The sequence below is a fragment of the Haematobia irritans genome, chromosome 1 (genome assembly GCF_050003625.1).
Source record: "Haematobia irritans isolate KBUSLIRL chromosome 1, ASM5000362v1, whole genome shotgun sequence".
In the NCBI taxonomy this organism is placed as follows: domain Eukaryota; kingdom Metazoa; phylum Arthropoda; class Insecta; order Diptera; family Muscidae; genus Haematobia; species Haematobia irritans.
The window spans coordinates 153,178,853-153,193,366 of record NC_134397.1 but is presented as its reverse complement, the minus strand read 5'-3'; the positions used below and the strand labels follow the sequence as shown (position 1 = coordinate 153,193,366).

Sequence of the window (14,514 nt, the reverse complement as noted above, 5' to 3'; positions counted from 1 at the left end):
AAGCTATGCAAAGGATCCAAAAAGGGAGTACTTCTGTCCTATGACAAGCCCATGTAAAATTCATTGGAGATGATCCAAGTTTGCACTACTTCCGGATCACAGATTGGGGATCCAAACTTTTGGAAGCTCTTTTTTTGCTGGGCAGTTCCACAGTGTGGCGCAAGATATAACAAGTATATACGGCCGTAAGTTCGGCCAGGCCGAAGCTTATGTACCCTCCATCATGGATTGCGTAGAAACTTCTTCTAAACACTGCCATCCACAATCGAATTACTTAAGTTGCGGTAACGCTTGCCGATGGCAAGGTATCTTAAAACCTCCTAACACCATCTTCTAAATTGTATGTAAGTCCATACGTGGTATATATTAAATCAAAAAAGATCGATCCAATACGTTTATAATTCAGTTTGACATAGTAGACATACAATTTTGACAACATTTTCTACAGAAATAAAATTTTAACAAAATTTTCTATAGAAATAAAATTTTAACAAAATTTTCTATAGAAATAAAATTTTAACAAAATTTTCTATAGAAATAAAATTTTGACAATGATGAAAATTTTATTATGAAACGAATAAAATTTTAACAAAATTTTCTCTAGAAATAAAATGTTGACAAAATTTTCAATAGAAATAAAATGTTGACAACATTTTCTATAGAAATAAAATTTTGGTAGATTATTTTTGGCTACAACCATGATTATGAACCGATATGGACCAATTTTTGTGTGATTGGACCAATTTTGGTATGGTTGTTAGCGACCATATACTAACACCACGTTCCTAATTTGAACCGGATCGGATGAATTTTGCTCCTCCAAGATGCTCCGGAGGTCAAATCTGGATAACGTTTTATATGGGGGGTATATATAATTATGGACCGATATGGACCAATTGTGACACGGTTGTTAAAGATCATATACTAACACCATGTTCCAAATTACAACCAGATTGGATGAAATTTGCTTCTCTTGGAGACTTCGCAAGCCAAATCTGGGGATCGGTTTATATGGGGGCTATATATAATTATGAACCGATTTTGACCAATTTTTGCATGGTTGTTAGAGACCATATACCAATACCATGTACCAAATTTCAGCCGGATCAGATGCAATTTGCTTCTCTTTGAGGCTTCGCAAGCCAAATCTGGAGATCGGTTTATATGGGGTCTATATATAATTATAGACCGATGTGGACCAATTATTGCATGGTTGTTAGAGACCATATACCAACACCATGTACCAAATTTCAGACGGATCGGATGAAATTTGCTTCTCTTTTAGGCTCCGCAAGACAAATCTGGGGATCGGTTTATATGGGGGCTATATATAATTATGGACCGATGTGGACCAGTTTTTGCATGGTTGTTAGAGACCATATACAAACACCATGTACCAAATTTCAGCCGGATCTGATGAAATGTGCTTCTCTTTGAGGCTCCGCAAGCCAAATCTGGGGATCGGTTTATATGGGGGCTATATATAATTATGGACCGATGTGGACCAATTTTTGCATGATTGTTAGAGACCATATACTAACACCACGTACCAAATTTCAACCGGATCGGATGAAATATGCTTCTCTTAGAGGCTTCACAAGCCAAATCTGGGGATCGGTTTATATGGGGGCTATATATAATTATGAAACGATGTGGACCAATTTTTGCATGATTGTTAGAGACCATATACCAACACCATGTACCAAATTTCTGCCGGATCGGAAAAAATATGCTTCTCTTAGAGGCTTCACAACCCAAATCTGGGGATCGGTTTATATGGGGGCTATATATAATTATGGACCGATGTGGACCAATTTTGGCATGGTTGGTAGAGACCATATATCAATACCATGTACCAAATTTCAGCCGGATCGGATGCAATTTGCTTCTCTTTGAGGCTTCGCAAGCCAAATCTGGAGATCGGTTTATTTGGGGTCTAAATATAATTATGGACCGATGTGGACCAATTTTTGCATGGTTGTTAGAGACCATATACCAACACCATGTACCAAATTTCAGACGGATCGGATGAAATTTGCTTCTCTTTTAGGCTCCGCAAGACAAATCTGGGGATCGGTTTATATGGGGGCTATATATAATTATGGACCGATGTGGACCAATTTTTGCATGGCTGTTAGAGACCATATACAAACACCATATGCCAAATTTCAGCCGGATCGGATGAAAAATGCGTCTGTTAGAGGCTCCACAAGCCAAATCTGAGGGTCCCTTCATATGGGGGCTATACGTAAAAGTGGACCGATATAGCCCATTTTCAATACCATCTGACCTACATCGATAACAGCTACTTGTGTCAAATTTCAAGGCGATAGCTTGTTTCGTTCGGAAGTTACCGTGATTTCAACGGACAGACGGACGGACGGACATGCTTAGATCGACTCAGAATTTCACCACGACCCAGAATATATATACTTTATGGGGTCTTAGAGCAATATTTCGATGTGTTACAAATGGAATGACAAAGTTAATATACCCCCATCCTATGATGGAGGGTATAAAAATGGAAAAATATATACGAGCACAATTATATTTTTATTAAATCTTTCCAAAACTTTGATGCAAAAGTGTCAAAACATTTATTGTGGACTAATTCATCTAAACCACAAATTATACGGTAGAAAAGCGAACATAGTGCCCACCTATAAATAAGTATCAACAACTCAAACGTTGCCGGTATTCAACATTTTTATTTGAATTTAAATTGTTATTTGGAAATTAATGAAACACTGTTGGTATTGAGTTTCGAATATCAATTATTTTCAGAAGTTGTTCTTCAAGTTTCTTCAAAAATTTCTTGTTGAATTACAAAATAAAACATTGCAGTAGAAAAACCTACGAAATATTAAGTAACCAAAAAATACAATCTCTAAAAAAACTAAAAGCCTCCTGGTGAGCTAGTAGTGCAAATTACTATCTACAGATCGCAGCCAAGTGGCAGTTGCCAAATTACGAGGATGGGACCCGTAATCAAGACGGGAAATTGAGAGTGCGATATCGCAGCATTTGGGCAAAAATAAAACAACGTCAAAAATAAGTGACAAGTGATACAAAAATATCAAATAATATACAAATATATCAAATTACATATGTGATCATTTTTGAGATCTGATCAGCTCCAATTCCATAGTATTTAGATCTGACCAGATATAACCATTTTTGGGATCCGATCATATCTTGGCTCAGACCTAATAATATCAAATCAGATCCCCCAATTTTTACACGGAAATATTTTACTTTTATAAAAAGTTGTGCCAAATTTGATGTATATCCGTCTATGTTTTTATATACCCTGTTGCATGGAAGGCATTTTATTTGTCAGACATTTTTATATATTCATTATTAGACCTCGAAAAAATTAGTCATTATTCACATAATTCGGAGTATTCAATATATCGAAAGATGCCAGAAGATGACAAACATTTTGAAAATTGTTTTTCTTTCAATGTATTATTGGCAAACACATTTGTTGTTGCACCACTACAATAACCACCACACATTAAAGGAATAATTTCAAAGGATAACTGCCATAGAACTGTTTCCCATAGATATGTGAGGGTGTGCAGTTGGAATTGTGTTTTTTTTCTGGTTCGACCGTCTATCGTTCCCCCATTGAAGATGCACAACTAAATACCAATTGAAATTTGGAATTTAACAGCCGACTAGGAATGGCCATGACCATCATCATCATGATAATGGTAATGAGTATGCATGGAAAGGGCTAACTTTTCTTTTATGGTTTCCTTTTATTGTGCTCCTTTTTTGTCTCCTTTAAAATGAACGAGCTATTCTCCGCCGTCCCCACAATGAACAAACCCACAAAATGTCGAATGAGCGATAAACCAAAAAAAAAAGTAATTGATGACTACATGCAATCTCTCTTTATGTGTATGTGTGTCTCTAATACATGCATACATGACAACAAGGTTGGCATTTTAGTTTACCGATGCAAGAAAAAGGTGATTTCTCTTCCAGGAAATCATGACACAAAGAGCAATAATCGTAAATAATTGCTAACAACCTATGGTTAAGTTGTAATGGTGGAATTTTAAATACTAATTAGCGGAAATAAAATTAAAAAGTGATGGTTACAGTGATGGTATAGTCAACAATGCCATAAAACCCCACTTTTATTGTGTTGGAGAAATGTTAAATTTAGTTCATTTTTTGTGTCTTCTGAGTGGTGAAATAATATGAAATATTTTGGAAAAATAACAAAATTCGTCATTTTCTTTCAACGTCAATGATAATAAGATATTGTTTAAACGCCAATATGGTTTCCAAAAGGGGTGCGGACCAGAAGACAAATTAAACTGGTATATTCGTTAGTAAATACGACCAGATCGAATATTGAATTTCCACAACCATGGATCAAATATAATATATTCAATTTGTAAGGGGACAATTCCTAGATATTTTCTCCATTAGAAGTTAGCATAAAGGACCCAAAATTCAGTTATCTATTCCAGCCAGATCTATACTAAATGCTGTGGAAAGGTTCATTCGTTCGAACTCAAACAATTACAATCAGGCGTGTACAAATTTGTATCTGGTGTTTTCTTTTCAGTGACTCTCTTGATCAAGTTCCTTAATCTTCTCTGTCCATAAAGCTCGAACAATTAATCAAGAAAAAAAAATCATGCCTGTTTCTGTATCAGGCTAACATGAAACATAATAAACAACGAAGAACCCGTCGTATAAATAGAAAAGTAATACTACTAATGTACGCGTTAGAATTGTTCTTGTCTCCTTGAAACCAGTTTCTGAAGTTGTCACAAATTATTGTTGACTGAGGAAGTAGAAGCATTGTTAGATTGAATTCAGCAATAGCTTCTTAAAATAAATTTCGTGTGGTTTCATTACTGCAGTAACAAAACGAAATAAAAACAAGTAAGTAAAGTAGAAAGTCGGGCGGGGCCGACTATATCATACCCTAAACCACCATTACAGAATTAGTAATCATAAGCATTTGTGGGGTGCGTATAGGTCTGGGAGATAAACCGCAGTTGCATATTTAAGAAAATTAATATATACACAGTCTTCCACAAGTTTACATACCCCTGAGTTTTTAACCTTCTAACTATACATGTTTCTTGTTGTTGTTTATAAACCACGCAACAAAAAAAATCTTAAAAATTAACAAATACTTTGTTTTTAAAATTATTTTACAAAAATTAAAGGATGTATATGCATAGTTTATAATATTTTATTATTTAAAGAAAATACAAATTCTTTAATCGTATGTAAACTTGTGTGAGACTGTGTATATGGCAATATAGTCAATGTTGCCAGGGAAAATGTTCGGTTTACCCTACAAGGACAAAAAAAGTTCCCTACATTCCCATACATTCCCAAACAATTTTCCCTACTATATTTTTCGTTAAATTTAAAAAAAAAATTACAAAACAAAAATGGTTTTAAGTACTTTATTATCTTAAAACATGAATATGCAACGTATATAACTTAGAATATAAATTTGTATTACCACCACGGTTGCCACAGTTGGTAGAATTCTACCCAAATCAGTAATCTTTTTTGTTAAATCTCTATAAAAATAAAATTTTGGAAAAAGTTTCTATAAACAAATTTTTGTGAGAAATTTTTCTATAGAAATAAAATTTTGACAATAAATTCTATAGATATAAAATTTTGAGAAAAAATTCCACAGAAATAAAATTTTGAGAAAATTTTTTATAGAAATAATATTTTGAAAAAAATGTTCGATAGAAATAAAATGTTGACAAAATTTTCTACAGGAATAAAGTTTACCACACATTGTTAAAGATCAAGCCTTGCCGGCTTCTAATTTCCTCCTCTAGAGCCACCAAAATGTAAAAATTATTACAAATTGTGTTGAGTGAAAATGTCCTACATTGTGGCGCTACGTCCCTACAAGACGCTAAATATTAGAAAAACCCTACATATAAGGAATTTCCCCTACTTCTAGCAACACTGGCTGTGTTGATATTGCACCTACGGAGTTAGTATGCTACTAATATTGAGTCCATTATTAAAAAAGAGAAAATCGTTAAATTAGTGTGGGTAATAAATACAAATTTGTAAAAATCGAGCAATATTCTCATGGAAGAGCTACGTATAAGTACGATCGGCTAGTACATCAAAATCTGAAATTTGAGTAACATTGGTTAATAAATAAGAGTACTATGGCCATATTTGGGAAAATCGAGCGATGCATATATATGGAAGCTATATCTAAATCTGAACCAATTTGCATAATATTTTGCGGGTTTGATTAATACCACAAAAGGTTACCTTGTGCAAGATTTGAGTAAGATCAGTTACGAAATGAGGCCTGTATGGTCAAACATAAGGTTATAAGGGCGAATTTTTCAAAATCGGGCGATACATATATGGGAGCTATATCTAAATTTGAACCGATTTCGATGAAATTTTTCACATATGGTTAGTACTATAGAGGACTGGCTCTAGCCAATTTTTAGTAAGATCGGTTAATAAATAAGGGTTCTATGGCCAAATTTGTGAAAATCGGGGTATACATATATATGGGAGCTATATCTAAATCTGAACCGATTTCCATGATTTTTTGCACATATATTTAGTGCTATAGAAGACTACATATAGCCAAATTTGAGTAAGATCGGTTAATAAATAAGGATTTTATGGCCAAATTTAGAAAAATCGGGTGGTACATATATATGGGAACTATAGCTAAATTTGAACCGATTTCGATGATTTTTTGCACATATAGTTAGTGCTATAGAAGATTACATTTAGCCAACTTTGAGTAAGATCGGTTGATAAATGAAGGTTTGTGGCCAAATTTGGGAAAATCGGGCGATACACGCAAAGAAAAAAAGCGTTTGGAAAACGTGTACCGAAAACGTTTTTCTTTTGTTAGAGTTTTTTGAATTGCTTCGAAAATTGTAAACTTTTATCGCCAAAAAATTTCGTTTGTTACAAAATTTTTATTTTTTCAATAAAAAAAGTTATTTTTGAAACAACAACACAGTCCATTTCGTTTATATCAAACACTGTTCTTTTCTGACTTTAGGTCTTTAATAAGACACATTTTACAGTTCAAAATTTAATATACTACAATGTAATGTTGAACATTTTTTCGGAATCTTCCGAACATATCTGGAATATATGTAAAAAAAAACACAAAAAAAAACTTTGGTCCCAGCAGGGATCGAACCCACGACCCTTGGCATGCAAGTCGGACGTAGCAACCACTGCTCCACGGTGCCAAACTAACTGTTTGTTTCTGTTAAATAAACTTTGTTTATTCGGTTCGTGGGCGCCGCAAGCTATGCTATATAAATACAACTTATATAGATATTTATCTATTGATGACCATAACAGGTACATAGCTCAGTGGTTAGTGTGTTGGCTTACAAAGTGAATGGTCCGCGGTTCGATTCTCCGTCCAGGCGAAAGGTAAAAAAATTTTAAAAATGTATAAAATCGTATAATTTCTTAACACCTTTTCCTTCTTCTATTACAGGAAAAGGTGTTAAGAACTAAAAAATCTCGTGGATGTGAGAAACATGTGAGGGAAAATGCAATTAGCAAGAAAACAATGTTTTTTTTTTTTTTTTTTTTGTGTTTGTCTTTATGAAATTATTTTTACATCCTGGAAAAGAATAAACGTTTATCACAAAAAGTCTATACTTTTCTTACAAAAACACTTCCTTACAGCGAAAAGCAAATGAGAAACGAACTTTGTTTGTCTAAAATTTCGTTTGGGAGGAAAGAATTATTTTTTTGCGTGTACATATATATGAGAGCTATATCTAAATCTGAACCGATTTGGATGAAGTTTTGCAGACTTGAAGGGCGATGAAAAGAATTACCTTTTGCCAAATTTGGTGACGATCCGTTTGAAAAAAGCGCAACGTGACCCCATTTGTCGAAACCGGGCGATACATATATATGGGAGCTATATCTAAATTTGATCCGATTTCTTCCAAATTCAATAGCGTTTGTCCTTGTGCCCAAAAAAACTCCCTGTACCAAATTTCATCAAAATCGGTTAATAATTGCGACCGGAATCCTGTGAACAACAAATACATGGACAGACGAACGGACGGACACCAAGCGCTAGATCGACTCAGAAGGTGATTCTGAGTCGATCGGTATATATTTTATGGGGTTTAAAGCAATATTTCTGGTAGGCACATTTTTTGGCAGATCAAACTTATTATACCCTGGCCACTATATAGTTTAGGGTATAATAAGGGATTTAGAGCTATATGAAGACATGATGCATAGTGAAAGTGAAGATGATTCAATTTGTAAGAGGACAATTCCTATATGTTTTCTCCATCAGAAGTTATCATCTACACTAAGGGCTGTGGAGAAGTTCATTGACCTTTCCACAACTAGCGTGTATAGATTTGTATCTGGCGTCTTCTTTTCAATGACCCTAAATATTGGTCAAGTTCCTTAATCTTCTTTGTCCACACAGTTCGTACAATTAATTGTAAATTAAGGAAAATAATATAATAGATTCCTTTGAAAACACTTCGTCATAGCGTGTTATATAATTTCAGGTTATTTGATGAAACATACCACCAGTAGATCAAATCAAATGAAACTATTCCTGAAATTAAATTTAAAGTTTGTACATATGGAGACTACATAACATTGTGGATTTAGGAATACCATTTTTGTAAGAATTTTGGGGGACTCGTGAGTTTTTCGTTTAAACGTTCATGATTTCAAATCTAAATTCCGACAGACGGATTTACTTCTTTCTTTGTTCTTCAAATCAGTCCACTTTAGAAAATGCTGGTTATTTAACTTCCTATCCTTCAACACTTCACTTTCATCCCACTTCCCAGAAACGTTGGACAAGAAATTTAATTTGACTGATTTCAAAACATGAGCTCAAAGTCAAATCAGTATCGCCTTCGTAGAAACAACTGTTGCAATTCAAATGAAATCATGTGAAACGGGTCTAATAGAATTTCATCTAAAATAAATTCCAAACACTTTTGCATCCTTGCAGTTGCCCAAAGTTTTAGCACATTGCTAAACTGGCAATCATTGAGTGCTGAAAAAAGTACAATTCTTGTTGAGTAGCCATCATTTTGGAAGTCCATTCAGTTTCAACTGTAGTGAATTATGTAACTAAAGAAGCAATTTTGTTGAAGGACTCTTAATTTAGGCAAATTGTAATGCACAATTTACATACGTCAATATACAAGCGATTTTTTATATTTTTGTAAAGAAAACAGAAAACTTAAGCAGCAACGACATTGTGGTAGGCCGGAGCGAACCATCTTCCAGGAATAAACTTGAACGATTCCACTTTAGCCAAGTTTGTCTTACACAAATAGAATCCAACGTTAAAATTTTGTCAACGAGACTTAACTTAAGCAGTTTGTTAATGTTTTTGGAGCAATCTGGTTGGTTCCACAAAAGTAAATAATGGAGAAGGTTCAGTGGTTAAGACTAGAAGTGCCCATATGTAATAGGTACTTTTAGTTAAATGTGGTATCACAATGGACTGAATAGTCTAAGTGAGCCTGAAATTTAATCGGGCTGCCACTTTAACCTAACCTAACCTATTTCTATCGAAAATTTTGTCAAAATTTTATTTCTATAGAAAATTTTGTCAAAATTTTATTTCTATAGAAAATTATCTCGAAATTTTATTTCTATAGAAAATTATCTCGAAATTTTATTTCTATAGAAAATTTTGGCAAAATAGTTTTTCTATAGAAAATTTTGGTAAAATGTTATTTCTATAGAATATTTGTAACAAAAAAAAATATTTTATAGACAATTTTGTCAAAATTTTATTTTTATAGAAAATTTTGTCAACATTTTATTTTTATAGAAAATGTTGTCAAAATTTTATTTTTATAGAAAATTTTGCAAAATTTTATTTTTATAGAAAATTTAGTCAAAAATGTATTTCTATAGAAAATTTTGTCAAAAACTTATTCCTATAGACAATTTTGTCAAAATTTTATTTCAAAATTTTATTTCTGTAGAAAATTTTGTCAAAATTTTATTTCTATAGAACATTTTATCAACATTTTATTTCTATAATTAATTAATTTTGTAAAAATTTTATTTCTATAGTAAATTTTGGCAAAATATTTTTTCTATAGAAAACTTTGGTAAAATGTTATTTCTATAGAAAATTTTTAAAAAAGTATTTTATAGACAATTTTATCAAAATTTTATTTTTATAGAAAATTTTGTCAAAATTTTATTTTTATAGGAAATTTTGCAAAATTTTATTTTTATAGAAAATTTAGTCAAAAATTTATTTCTATAGAAAATTTTGTCAAAAACTTATTTCTATAGAAAGTTTTGTGAACATTTTATTTCTAAAGAAAATTTTGTCATAATTTTATTTCTATAGAAACTTTTGTCAAATAATTTTTTTTTATAGAAAATTTTGTAAAAATTTTATTTGTATAGAAAATTTTTTCAATTTTTTTTTTATAGAACATTTTGTCAATATTATATTTATATAGAAAATTTTGTCAAAATTTTATTTCTATAGAAAATTTTGCTAAAATATTATTTCTATAAGTAATTTTGTCAAAATTTTAGTTCTATAGAAAATTTGGTCAAAATTAATTTTTATAGAAAATTTTGCAAAATTTTATTTCTATAGAAAATTTTGCAAAATTTTATTTCTATAAAAAATTTTGTCAAAATTTTATTTTTATAGAAAATTTTATCAAAATTTTATTTCTATAGAAAATTTTGTCAAAAATTTATTTCTATAGAAAATTTTGTCAAAATTTTATTTCTATAGAAAATTTTGTTAAAATTTTTGTTTTTATGGAAAATTTGGTTAAAATTATTGTTTTTATAGAAAATGTTGTCAATTTTTTTGTTCTTATATAACATTTTCTCAAAAAATGTTATTTCTATATAAAATTTTGTCCAAATTTCTATAAAAAATTTTGGCAAAATTTTATTCCTGTAGAAAATTTTTTCAAAATTTTATTTCTATAGAAAATTATATCTATAGAAATTTTTTTGAAAATTTTATTTCTATAGAAAATTTTGTTAAAATTTTATTTTTATAGAAACTTTTGTCAAAATTTTATTCTAAAAATTTTGTCATAAATTTTTATTTCTATAGAAAATGTTGTCAAAATTTTATTTCTATTGAAAATGTTGTCAAAATTTTGTTTCTATGGAAAATTTTGTCAATATTTTATTTCTATAAAAAATTTTGTCAAAATTTTGTTTGCTAAAATTTTTTATTTCTAAGAAAATTTAGTCAAAATTTTATTTCTATCGAAAATTTTGTCGAAATTTTATTTTTATAGAAAACTAGCGTAACCCGGCCCGCTTCGCTGCGCCTTCCGAAGCGTGTTTGGAGGAACATTTTGCATTAACTTAGTCAACTATATCCTTCGTGCTGAAACCAAATTCGAAAAGATTTCAATTCTTTTAAACAAATCGGACTACTTGATTTTTCGTTTATAGGTACAAATACGGCGGGAGAGGGTGTACCTCCAAATTTTTTTAATAATGTTCTGTATTCAAGTAGTTGGACAATCTTCTATATTTCTTGTGAATTTTAAGTGGGGTTTGTCAAGAAAAGGTATCCTTCTCCTCAACATATCTGAAAATTAAGCACTATATTATAATAACATACAAAGAATTACTGTTTCCCATCCAACAAATCGGTAAAAGCAAAAGTAGTAAAAAATTTTACCACATTAACATTTGCTAAAATGTTGGAAAATGATGCACCCTCTACGTTGGCTGCCAATTTCATGTAAATTTAAGTTCTTTACTAAAAAGAAGTCTGGCAGAAGCCTGTACAAAAATCATAAAATTATGTACCGAGTTCCCATTTACGGACAACCCTCTACTTTCAACTTAAGAAAAAAACAACGGACAAAAGGGAACCCTCTCTTTACTAAAAAGAAGTCTAGCAGAAGCCTGTGCAAAAATCATAAAATTATGTACCGAGTTCCCATTTACGGACAACCCTCTACTTTCAATTTAAGAAAAAACGGACAAAAGGGAACCCTCTCCCCACCTTCGCTCCACTCCGACCTGATATCGGACTATCACGTACCCTATATTAATTTCGCAACTACTCAATGGTCCCTATAAATTCTATCGAAGTAAATCGATAAAGTTTATTTCAATTTTCCCCTTCCCCAACCAGATATCGAAAAATCATATAGTAATTTAAAAATTGTGTATAAATTTAATCACCTCCTGCCACGTCCCTGTAAATTTCAAGTAGATCGGAGATGTTTAAATTTTGCTCTATTGTTTTAAAGGGACGTCACTTTCCCCGATACAATATCGACACCCCTAACCTTCCCTGAAAATTATTGAAACTTTCCTTCAAGTGTGGGGCAAGGAAGGTTGCCTCTTCGTTCATAACCTTCCCCCACTGCCTTTGTAAATTTCAAGAAAACTTAAATTTTTTTTTGTAGTTTTAGAGGAGGACCTCCTCCCCGACCAAATATCGAAAAGTGATTTAGCGTATCTTTTGTAAACGTCCCAGAAAATGTCAAGCAAATTATAAGCCTAAAAGGGCGGCCTCTCTTCCGTCCAAATATCACAAAATCAGGTATCAACTATTACGGTTGACGGAGGTTACGATCTCTCCCCAGTCCTCTGTAAATTTCAAGTAACTCGGTAAAGTTTAATTGTTTCTCTGTATGTACTTAAGAGAAGCGGATGTCTCCCTATGTCCTTTTATTTTTATTAAAAAATCAGGAACCTGATATAAATTTCGTAACCCATTTTTTCTGTAAAATTTCAGTTGGCGGAGTTTAGTTTTGTTTGAACTTTCAAAAAAAAAAAATTTGGGCAAAGGGGTGGTCCCCCTCCCCGACCAAATATCGAAAAATAATGTAGCGGATTTTTGTCTACATGCCAACCCCAACATTCAATGAAAATTTCAAGCAAATCGCATAATTTTGTTCCAAGTTTCAAAAAGTAGGGCAAGGGGGAGGTCCCCCTCCCCATCCACATATGAAATCATCAGGTACCCCATATTAATTCCATAACCTCACCACATGTTCTCTGTAAATCTCAGATAATTTAGAGAATTTTAGTTTTTTCACTGTACTTTAAAAAAAGTCGAACAAAGGAGAGGCCCCCCTCGGCCACCAAATATCGAAATAAAAAGTAGCGGATCTTTGTCTAGATGCCAACCCCAATCTTCAACGAAAATTTCAACCAAATCGGTCAACTTTTGTCCAATTTTCAAAAAGTCCGACAAAGGGGAGGTCCCCCTCCGCGACCAGGTGTCAAAAAATGAGATACCCTATTTTCACCACATGAACGCCCCCTACGATCTCTGAAAGTTTCAAGTAAATCGGTTCAGCCGTTTCGGAGCCAACTCGGTACATACAAACAAACAAACAAACAAATAAACAAACATAGATTGAATTTTATATATATAGATGTTTTAAAAATTTTATTTTTATACAAAATTTTTGTTTTTATAGAAAATTTTTTAAAATTTTTTTGTTTAATAGAAAATTTTCTCAAAATTTTATTTCCATATACAAAATTTTTGTTTTTATAGAAAATTTTTTAAAATTTTTTTGTTTAATAGAAAATTTTCTCAAAATTTTATTTCCATAGATAATTTTGTCACATTTTTTGTTTTATAGAAAATTTTGTCAAAATTTGATTTCTATAAAAATTTTTGTCAAAATTTTATTTCTATAGAAAATTTTGACAAAATTTTCCATAAAAATAAAATTTTGTCAAAAATTTATTTTTATATAAAATTATTTCTATAAACGTTTGTTAAGTACCCCTCAGTTAGAATGGAATATTTTGCAAAATCTACCAAAACATCAAGAATTCTATCAAGCTAACAAACAGCAAAAAACAAAAAAAAAATTACCATTTTTGGTAGAATTTTACCAATTGTTGTAAATTTGTCTACAACCCAATTTTAGTACTTGGGTATTTAGAAGTAAATTTTCGCTCATAACATACGAAATCATACCAATTTGGGTTAAGAGAGTCATAAACAAAATACTGTCAACATTGCATGTAGGTTTTCTGATAGGTATTCCAAGAAATTTGGCACACGTTGCCAAAATATAAATTTTACTCTCTGTCCAAAATTTCAAAATTTTCGGAATAAAACTTTAACCTCAGTGGTCATATCAATCTAAATCGAGCAAAAGATATATATTAGAGCTATATTTAAATCTCGAGATTTCTTCCAAAATCAATAGGGTTCTATTCTTTCCAAAATAGATACTTGTGTCAAATTGATTGGACTGAAACGGCGATCTATACACCCAGAGAAGGAATATGATCACCTCAACCATGTTTCAAGAGCAAAATGTTATTTTTGAATGGTGACCATGTAACATGTTTGTCGCAACCATGTTATTTTCTCGGAGATTATGTGTCTGATTTCGGCAAGCATATTATTTTTGGCGAGAAAAGAACATTTTTGCCGTAAACATGTTACATGGTCAATATCCAAAAATAACATTTTGCTCTTGAAACATGGTTGAGGTGATCATATTCCTTCTCTGC

General features: G+C 31.6%; 1 protein-coding gene across 1 annotated transcript in view; it reads right to left on the bottom strand.

Annotated features, from left to right (window-relative positions):
* The window catches only part of beat-IIb (beaten path IIb), a 280,833-nt gene that overhangs the window by 208,874 nt on the left and 57,445 nt on the right, over positions 1-14,514 (bottom strand). The window lies entirely within an intron of this gene.